The sequence below is a fragment of the Pinus tabuliformis genome, chromosome 8 (genome assembly GCF_031772625.1).
Source record: "Pinus tabuliformis cultivar Carrire ecotype Pingquan chromosome 8, CPIR1, whole genome shotgun sequence".
NCBI classification, from domain to species: domain Eukaryota; kingdom Viridiplantae; phylum Streptophyta; class Pinopsida; order Pinales; family Pinaceae; genus Pinus; species Pinus tabuliformis.
This window is the reverse complement of record NC_142294.1, coordinates 1,716,416,585-1,716,427,686: the sequence shown is the minus strand read 5'-3', so window position 1 is coordinate 1,716,427,686 and position 11,102 is coordinate 1,716,416,585.

Here is an 11,102-nt window from a genome sequence, read left to right as displayed (position 1 = left end):
TCCACCCTACTCAGCTTCGAATCCATCCGACAATCCAGTTCAAATGAAGTATGAGAAACCATCTCATTAAGACTATTAGGAAATAGAAAATCTAGGATGAAGAACATTGCCACACTTGGAGAAACCCATGCCTTGATAGAAAACACCCACATACCACACCATGCATGCCAAATCTAGCAAGGAAAATACACATGAAAATCAATACCTGCAATGAATCTTATTGTAACTAGTTGATGTTGCCTTTTGATGCTTGATATTTTCTTCCTCTTACCTTCTTTTCCTTTCTTGCCCCAATGCGAAAGTGCTCCAAGAAAACTCTAAGTGTTCAAGAGTAAGAGAGAGATAGGATAATGAGAGAGCTCCAAAACGGAATTGACAAAGGTTCCTAATTGATCCCCAAAGGACATTTTATTAATGAGGCCTCTATTTCCTTCATTTTCCATTATTTTCCTTCAATTTCCTCCTCACATGCAACCTATGAACTTTCACCTTCTTTTTTTTTCCTAATTTCCATTATTTTCATAAATAAATGTGCCAAAAACGCCCTTTTTCCTTTCCAAATCCTTAGTCATTGCCTTTGCCAATTTCCTTAGCTGTAAACAACCAAATGAACAAACCCTAGGATGTATTGCCCAACATTTAGCTTGGAAAAAGTGCCCCATCAACCGTGGTTATTATGTTTTCACTTTTATTACATGGAATTTTTCACCAGGGTTGTTACATTCAATCATTTTAGCAATTATTAATTTATCAGAAACACAATTGAATTGTAACATAATCAACATCAAGCGCATGAAAAACATATACATAAGACATCAATATTCAATTCATTACAAGATTCAACTTGATTACATCATTTTCCAACAATCTACTAGTAGATTTATCATTTTCTACTAAAAGGAGCTTCTATCCCTGCTCGTTTATCAGTCTTCACTGGAAGGGACTATTACCCCTGCTCATTTATCAATCTTTGCTGAAAGGGAATCTTTCCCCTCCTCATTTATCAATCAACACTGAAAGGGAATGCTAGCCCCACTCATTTACTAGCACTCACTGGAAGGGAATCTTGCCCCTGAACATTTACCAACACCCACTAGAAGGATTTGCTACTCCTAATATGAAAGCTACCACTTGCCAACAGTGTTGATACATCTTTCACACATTTTAAAATTAGAACCAATAGGCCACTTATGTCGTAGAAAAATAAATATTCTCAGTACAACTGCTCACCAAAGCCACCATGCAAACACCTTCAACAATCTATGTTTACTGACGAAACCATCATCACCTTCAATAATTTCATATTACTGAATGAATCACCAAATTTTATGCATCAACAACATCAATCACCAATCCATTCTATGCCTTCTCAAACACCTTTGAGACACCAAGATTTCTCTCTAATTCACCTCTAATGTATACCAGACTATTATGCATCATGTTGCACCAAAATCATGGACCTGAACACATACACTCTTGCAACTCATAAACTTATTGCTCGAATTCTGCTTTTAAAGTATTATGGACTGATATTTTTGTATTGAAATTTGGTTTACTTGCATTTATATCTACTACATGTATTTCTTATTATTTTCCTTTTTCATGTTAAAAAATTGTGCCTTGACTATGGTCTACAAGTGTCATACTTTAATTATGTTGTTCGAGACTCTAAATTTGAGTTTTTCTACTTAATTTGGAAATTCTGGTCTTTTAACAGGTTTTAGTTGTAGTTTTCTTATTTCTAGTGAACCTCCACTTCTACCAGAGTTACTAACCCTTGCTTCCAACTTGTTCATGCATTTAGCATTCTGTTGTGTTTGGGTTTAACTTCCAAATGTTCCACTGAACTATCACTTTACTATTGGCCCAACGTCATACCAAAAATAGCTTTCGACTCATCTCTCCCATGAATGTGCCCCAAGGGACTTTACTATAGGCTCAAAACATTTTTAACATGCCACTGCTAGATTTCACTACCAAATTTTGTTAAAAAAATGCTCCCAATTCCACTGCTTTTGGACCTTTAAAACCTTTTTTCCTAGCCCTTTACATGTTTTCTGCCATGAGACTAGGTCTCTGTGACCATTGGCTAATCCTTTGGGTGTTAATCCCATATCAGCCCTTCACATACTTGTTTTCCTTTATAATGTTATGTGTCGTTGGTTTTTTTGAATCTATGTGAAACGACGAAAGGGTCATGTCCTAGTGCTAAGCCCAAGAGCTCCCAAGCTCGACACTATTCATTTGTGCCTCTTTATAAATGGTTGGGGTATTTTTTTCGAGTCGACATGTCCCGTGAGGACCTCCCACCTGTGCTTGGATTAGTTTCCATCTTCGAGCCTATCAATCCTCTATGTCTCGATGCATTCCTCTCCCAATTCATTCCCTTTGTTCCCTTTCATATCCTGTCGATCTAGACCTTACAAGCTTAGTTCTCTTGTGGGGTCCTCCTGACCTTATTTAATTGGTTGTTGCCTACCGACCCGTCAATGCTAATGTATGCTGGCTCCCACTTACTGGTGCTTCTTCTTGTGCACTGTTAATAATTAATTAGGCTCCAACCAATGGGATGATGTCACTCTAACATCACCTATGCTACTTGTTATCCTGTGATTGGTGACATGTGTCACTCAAATTTGGTCATTTTGGGTACCCAAAATTGCCAAAATTTCCTACCATGTGTCCACCTCCAATTGGACCACATCATGCTGACATAATCAGCCATCGTAATCACCTAAGATCCAATAATACGCTGGCATTTATCCTTTTTTTAGAGAGGACATATAAGGACTCCCGACCTTTGGTTTTGTGCCATTTTTCTTTATAAAAATTCCTAACGGTTCTGGTCATTTTCTCTGCTGATTTGTTGCTAGCACATTTCTTGACCTTCCTCCATGGTCACAAAAAGATTCATGGTTTCCACACCCCCTCAGCATGTTTTTTGGTTTTAGAGGGGGGTGGGTGCACAGTCAACCTCCACCGTTGATCTGTGATCGGTGGTCTAGACAAAAAAAATTATTGCATAACCCCCCTTTCCTTTTAACAACTAAAACATTCTAGCCTGCACATTCCTTTAAATATATCGGTGGGGGCATGTGTCACATCAATCATTGCTGGACTTACTTACAATTCAACTCAGGCTTGCATCATCCCACTTTGTTACTTCCTAGTAATTACCTTTGTGCACCCTTTGCAAACCTTCAAGGTGCACTCCTCGAGCTTCCTTCACTAAGATGGCATCACCTACTGGTGTCATCCCACTTTGGTGCTTAAGTGCTCCTTATAACTTTGTTGAGTTACACCCACCAAGGTACAATAGTCGGGCTAGGCTGTCAAGTGGGCTCTATGAAGAGCCAATGGAAATAATTCCTGATGAATTGTTGTCAACTATGTCTTCCTAGAACTCTATATAGCAACTTCACCAATGTTGTCATCAGGTTTGGCCACTCTGCCAAGCTTAAATTTACTCCAAAAGGATCTCCAAGCATTTTTTAACTTTGCTAGTTTGACTTGGGGATATTCAACTTTGACTAGCTCTATCTCACAAACCAAGAGGCCATTTTCAAACTTTTGCATACCACTGGAAAGCTCTTTTAGATTTCTATCCATATATGTGGGTTCCATCTGCATCTAAGATGATATTCTTCTCAATAAGTAACTCCAAAGTCTCTACACCTTCTATCCATGTTGGTCTTCTTATGACTGATCCTTTTCCGTGCTCTGCCTTTGTAATTCTTTATCACTGCTTTTACCTTTTCCTTTTCGAGAATGAAAACATTGCAGGCTTTAACCCTGTGCAAAAATGACCTACGAACGAATTCTTAAAACATAAAAATATACAATGGCGAGAACATAAAATAAATATAAACAAATATTTTCCCCTAGATCCCAAAACTAAGACTACCAGATTGATTTTTTATTATATTCCTTTCAATGTTACAATACATATATATACATGCCGAGGCATTCATAAACCCCAATCAACTAACCCTAGATTATAACATAGTCATAGTTCCCTTGACCAGATCTACAAATTACCATGGGAAGAAAAACATCATGCCTAAGACCATGGGTAGGTACGCCCACCATATTTACATCTCCCCCCATCCTTGGGTCCACCAAACTATTATTGGGTCGACATAAGAAAAAGTTCACGGGGTACTGTGCCTAGCCTAATGTATATCCTATGGGCTACTCATGGAAAGAATATAACACATAGACAACAAAAATATTTACTAATGCATTTGTAGTTTCCATTTCTTTCCTTTGCCAATCTTTGTCATTGCCTTTACCTTTTCCTTTTCCATCAATGACAACATATTCACAACTAAATATTCCCGGTCTTACCTTGTGCATATGTTATCAAATGGATTCCTCAAGGTTTTGACACCAAATGCATGTATTTTTATAGTGCTAGTGGACAACAACTTGTTTCCTACAATCGACACAACATTCACTTGATCTATCACATGCCTAAGCCTAAACAACATATGGAAACTTATTTATATGAAGAAATAGGTTATCTCAATACTAAGGATGTGTTCAGAATATGGGTAAATGAACTGTCAAAGCTTTTCGAGACATCAAAAAACACTTACAAGTCTAGTTCACTTAGAAAGGTGTTTCAGTACTTGATATTATTATGCTGTCGAATTTACGAATAGGAGAATACTAAATCCTTCCCAAAAATATGGGTTTACATTTTGTATTAGATTGTCTCTCATGGGAAGATATTCATATGGTGTGATATTATGTCTCAGCATTTGAATACAAATTTGAATAAGGCGAAATATCCACGAAAATGAATGCAGCAAAAATTCTACATGTCTGCCTACCTATTGGATGGTATATGTGCTCACAATTCTTTCCTTGACATGGATTGGAAATGGACCTCCGAAGACCCTCCTTTCCATATCTATTGTAAGTTGTTGGAAGAATGCAGCTACATCGGAGTCTTTGAAAATTTTGTTGATCATTTCTTCAAGGTCCTATACCAGATGATCTTTGAAGAAGAGGCCCTTTACATGTATCGTGAGGTAATGAGTACAGTATCAGAAGTTCAAGGTTGGTTCACATCACCATATAGAAGATACCTTAGAGTGTTTGGCTTCTAGAAACCATGTCATCTCTTACCGAGGTATGCCACTAAAAAAATATTCATGCAAGAGGTCGCATGTCATCTTGTCATGGGTTTGTCCTTAGTGCTGGAAAGGAGGAAGAAATCACCATGGCCTTGTCTTCCCTTGTAGGTGGGATATTACATGATTAAGAACGTTAAGGTCACAAAATTGAAGTGAAACATTTGGAATACTTCAAGTTCAGTAAAATAGACTATCATTATATTATCCCAGGTGAGTTTGCAAGAAAAATTGTGTTAGGTTACACATTTTCTAGCCATATGGGACATATGCTAGCTGAGAGGAAGAAAAGATGAAGAATCACTATAATGTCTCTTGGACATGTGCACTAGGAGATCAGGTAGGCCCTTCCAACATAGTTCCTATAATAATGTGATACCTAGGAATCAAAACAATCAGAAGAGTGATTCCTATTGAGTATTAAGTGTAATAGGAATCTTTTACCCAACCTAGTAGAGGAGAAAATCCACAAATTCAAGGTAGATCCATCTATTCTAAAGGTATATTTGACAGTAGAAAGGAAGCAATGGGTATTAGAGAGGAAACATGAAGAAGAGATGATACAAAAGGAAGAGTATCAAATGAAGGAATGGGAGGAAATGCAAGCGTAAGAAGAGATGAGAAAAAATGACGAAGAAGAAACTAGGCTAAAGCAGGTAGAAGAAGAAAGGTAGAAAAAGCTCGATGAATAATAAGGTAAGAATAAGCATGATCAAGAGCTTGTTAAAAAGATAGAGGAGAAGGTAGTATCATAGGACATGGAAATAGAACAAGGGTAGCATAACCAAGATTTTGACCTCATGCCCAACATAAAACAAATCATCAGTCAGCCTCTGCCTCCCCATACAGATGACCAAGCCCCAAGTGGTGAAGAAGAGATCTCTCATGTAGATGAAGACCCACTCATGGATATCTCGAGGTTAACCTTTAATGAGCTCCAAAAGATAATTGTGCAGGAAAGAATGAAGAATTTTCTTAATGATTTGGCACATCCTACTTTCATTCACATGGAAAGTGTGATTGTCATTGACACTAGAAGAAATCCTCAGATCATTGTTGCAGTTAACCTAGCCTTTGCAGGTGCTTAAAAAGAAAATACTTATTTCCTGATGGAGGAAAACAAATAAATGGTATAGAATTTGGAAGCCGCAAAACAATAGATAGAACAATTGTAAGCAGAGAATCATAAGTTTTATTTTGCACATGCCTACTTGAAAGAGCTCCACGAATCTATATATGGTGAGATCTACTCATTGGGAGACACTATGAGGCATCATTATGAGGAGTTGGTCAACTTGCATAAAGCAGTAGTTCCTTTACATCATATGAAAAATAAATCATGGGGAAATGAAAAAGCCTTTAAATCATTAATTCAACCATTACCATTATTCATCAGTGGGGAACTAAGTATAGGAGTGCACCAGCGGAATTGGTCAAGAAAAGAAGGAAACAAGCAGAGTTAGAAAAGGATGAAGTCAGAGTTCTCATACAAGGAAAAAAAAAAAAAAAACTCGACACCTTTGTGCCCAACATTCTAATTCATATGCTCGATTGTATAATAGTTTGGATTCCTTGGTTCAAGCACACAATATCCCCTTAGTAGGGCCATTTTCATAAACAAAGGGAAAAAATATGGTCAAGAAAGAGATCGAGGAATACTTGAATCAACTAAAGCAGATCACTACCAAAGAAGACTTGGAGGTTAACAGACACAATATGCATAAGTACATAGGTGGTCTTCCTAAGATCAATATGAAGTTGTTCTTGTTGTAGAAAGAGGCACAAACTGGTTCCAAAACCATCTACCCATATGCAATGGAAGTTAGAGTCCATTTTCAACCAAAACTTCTAGCAAATTTTAGGAGACGATCAAATAGTACAAATCTTGGCATCAATATGTAACCACAAAACTGCAAGTTGAAATTGTCGACCTAGATTTTCCTCAAAAATAATCTTAATGTGTCTAGTTTGTCTTACTAGGATCTACCCATTTTTTGTCCTATATGGTTTTTTGTATTATCTTATTTGAAATAAAATATGTAAGTGGAAGTCCAAGAGTTAATTGTGGAATATGAAAAGTCATTAGTTAGGAAAAGACAATAGAAGTCGAAGAATCATGAGGGTATCTCAAAAGTCACAAAGGTAGATGAAGGGTCATATCATTTATTATAAATAAACACTCATAACTCAAGCAAAGGGCTTGGAACCAAAGGATTAGAAGATTATATTTGGAGCCTTGGCTTCTCTAGTCTATCAAAGGAGGAATATCATTCTTTGGAGAAGGCAGTGTTGGCTTCATGTTCTATTACTCAGGCTAGTGTCTTATCAATGTAATTGTATGCTTGGAACTTTCACTTTATAATAAGAAGCTTAGAGATGGCACGTCTTCATGCATATGTTGTGGATGTAGTAAGAATTTATTTCTATATTTTCAATGTATGTTGTTTCACTTACCTAATGATAATGAACTAATTTGTTTTCTTTAGTATGTATCTCGTTGGATGCACGTTGTTACGTTATTACAATTTTCGTTATCGTGTGAACTATTTTGCAAGTTAACTAATGACTCTTCTGTATTTCTCGTGCATCTCTTCTAAGTTAGTATTATTACTTTCTTCTAAGGGGCTCACTTATTTCTCTTAGGTGTGATGGAACCTTTCATGCATTACATTTGATACTTCTCAAATTTTATTAGAGAAAATATTAGCCTAAAAGTGGTAACCTAAGGAAAAATAATAAAACAATAGTTAAAATAATAAAATAAGAGTTATGAATTTTGGAGGGGAAAGAAAAACTACTTTTTTTAATTGTATTTTTGGCTTTTCTCTTCATAGGTTTGCTCAAAATTCATGTGTAGACACTCATTTGATGCGAAATTAAATTCCACATCCATCGAGTAGCCATTATGCATACTTTTCAAAATAATACAATTGATAAAAAATGAAGATACACTAAAAAGAGTGTTCAACATGGTTTTTAATGTATCATTAATTTTTATCAATGTGGGTCTTCTCAAAAGTATGCATAATGGGTACACGTTGGATGTGGAATTTATTTATGCATCCAATGAGTGTCTACACTTTAAATTTGAGTAAACCTATAAGGAGGTAAGCCAAAAATACACTTTAAAAAGTAGTTTTTCTTCTTTTCCTCCAAAGACTTTACATATGCCTCTTTAAATTTAAAGGATTTTGATTGGTTTACATATTATGACATGGAAATTACATAAAAATTTCATTGCCACTTTTAGGATGAAATTTTCTCTAATGCACACTTGTTGTCACCAAAATCAAGTATATATCATTCTATGTGTTTATCACAACCAATGAACATTGTTTGAAACCATCACTTTTGGGAACCCACTATATTTCGGTTGAGGCTCCTACTCCAAATTGTGTGCGTTATAATTAGGAAATCACATTGGGGAGACACCCTTCCCGGTTTGTGGCTTCCAACACCATCAACACTTCTATAAATCTTTATTCAATTTAGAAACCTTTGACTCCTAATTACCATGGATAACAAAACCTTGTGGCTACTCTATGTACACTTGTTCTTCAATTACACCATTCAGTAAGGAAACATTTACATCCATCTACTCTAATTTCCAACCCATAATAGAATAAATCTAGATGACATATCTAATAAAAATGTACCTAGATATTAGGGCAAATGCTTCATTATAATGTCTTCCCTCTTTCTGGGTGAATTTACATCAACAACATGTTTGATCTTGTAGACCAATTTTGATGTCACCAGTGACTTCCCTTCTAGTCTTGGAGACACATACCACACATCATTTTTCATGATGGATTGGTGCTCTTCCATCATAGCATCATTCCACACTTGTTGTTTTACGACTTCCTCATAAGTGGAATGTTATGAATCAATGATCTTACTCATTAATGCCACATAGTTAGAAAACTTGTGTGGTCTCTCTCTCTCTGAAGGATCCTCTGGGATTTTCATGTTATTATGCTTGTTACAATGTGTTTTAGAGCCATACTAGTTTCTTCTTAATGATTATAACCTCTTTGAGTGGATCTATTAGTATCTTTCCCTTTATTGTCTCATCCCAATATTTTGGAATATGTTCTTTTCGAATATGTTCTTTTGGAGTAGAGTGAAACACCATTGTATCCTATTGTAGCAGCTACAACACCCTCCAAAATTTTGGCTTGCACCCAACTTTCAGAACCTTCCTTGGTTTTTACCCTGATGGTCACACACACTCGGGCTCATCCCATGAGCTCTTGTTGAGATTTCACATCCTCTTTGGTTAATCGATCATCGATCGTCTTCTGGAATGTTGATCACTATGTCATGCTTGCGAGTTTGTTCTGGAATTTTGAAGGTTTGTCTTTGTGTGTATGATTTATTTTCTCTCCGTCGACATCGGTCGCACTCATGCACCAAGTTGTAAACATTGTCACACAAGCATCATCATGGTTGTTTGAGGACATATTTCAATTGTCATACTTGTCACTCTCCAACTTTTAATCAGTTTCAATGAGCACATGTTGTCTTGGTGGTTTAAGGTGTCTTTTCATCGATTCATGCTAAGTGTGTGATCACATTGTCCTGTCTGCATGAGTACACCTGCTTTAACACTTAGTTAATTTTCATGAAAATCTGTCGACTGAACAACCCTCATCAACTGGACCTGATCTCAATGACCTTGCACTATTGTGCAGAACTACACAGAGTTTGAGGATATCCTTTGGGTAGCCTTCTCTGCACAATTCTGGAAATGAGCCAGCCGAATAACTCGCATAAATGCATAGAAGTTGTCCAAGAAGTTGATCCACTTTGTGATTCCTGCAAGACCTTCCATCAAGCCTCTCGCTTTTAAACCAGAGAAAGAACTTGAGCTATGATCCTAGGCTATGCTAACCTCCAAAATTGCATAGAGATGTCTTGCCCTACCGATCTTGCCTGCTCTACAACCAACCCAGGAATTACGCAAAGCTATCTTGTCTTGCCCTACCCATCTTACCTACTCTACAACTAACCAAAGAGTTACACAGAGTTGTACTGTCCTACCTTACCCATATTGCCTACTCTGCAACCAACCCAGGAATTGCACAGAGCTGTCCCGGCAGTCCTTCTTTCCTACTGTGCAACCAACTTAGGAATTGCACAGAGTTGTCCTATTTTTCCATCCCTTCTTCCCTGCTCTGTAACTAGCTCAGGAATTGCGTAGAGGTGTCCTATCTAGCTCTTCTTCTTTGCTTTGTAATCATCTTAGAAACTATGCAGCAATGTCCAGGCACTGACTGGCTTTCATGATTGCATAGTTTTGACTAGTAGCTCCCGCAACCTGACTTTGTGTTCCTTTGGAAAAATGTGCATATTTTTCCCCCATTACCTCTTGGTACCCAAACTTTCATCCCAGAATAAATTTCAAAAATCCCAGCTGGGTGACCTGCCCAGTGCTCCCCTAAAAAATGCGTAGATTGGGCCAGCAACTCCCTGAAACCCCACCTAGCCTTCCTCGTGGAAGCTACACAGTTCTGCCTACCAGCTAGGTTTTGCCCCATAGTCGTCACTGTTATCTCAAATTGAGCAAATTTGTCTCCCTATAACATCTATGTAGTTTTTCCCAGCAGTGAACCATAGCCCCGCATCCTGGCCTGTGCTCTACTTCAGCAGTCTGAGTGCCTTGTCCCTCTCCCGGTAACCTACACCAAAATGGAAAACAATGCATCATGGTAGACTAGGACATTTTTGGATTTGATCTCACCTCGTCATGAGTGATTGTAGGAACAAGTACATTAATGAAACATGGCACGACAACGAATGGGTCGGGAAAGAGGCACATGCTAGAAGACATGCTCTTGGTTGAACAAACACATGAAGCACATCAAGTAAGTGAGCAAAAGGGAAACATGCACATGCACCATCAAGAAATACCAAGACCATAAAATATCATGAACACTTTTCCATGCGTAGGTGAAGACATGT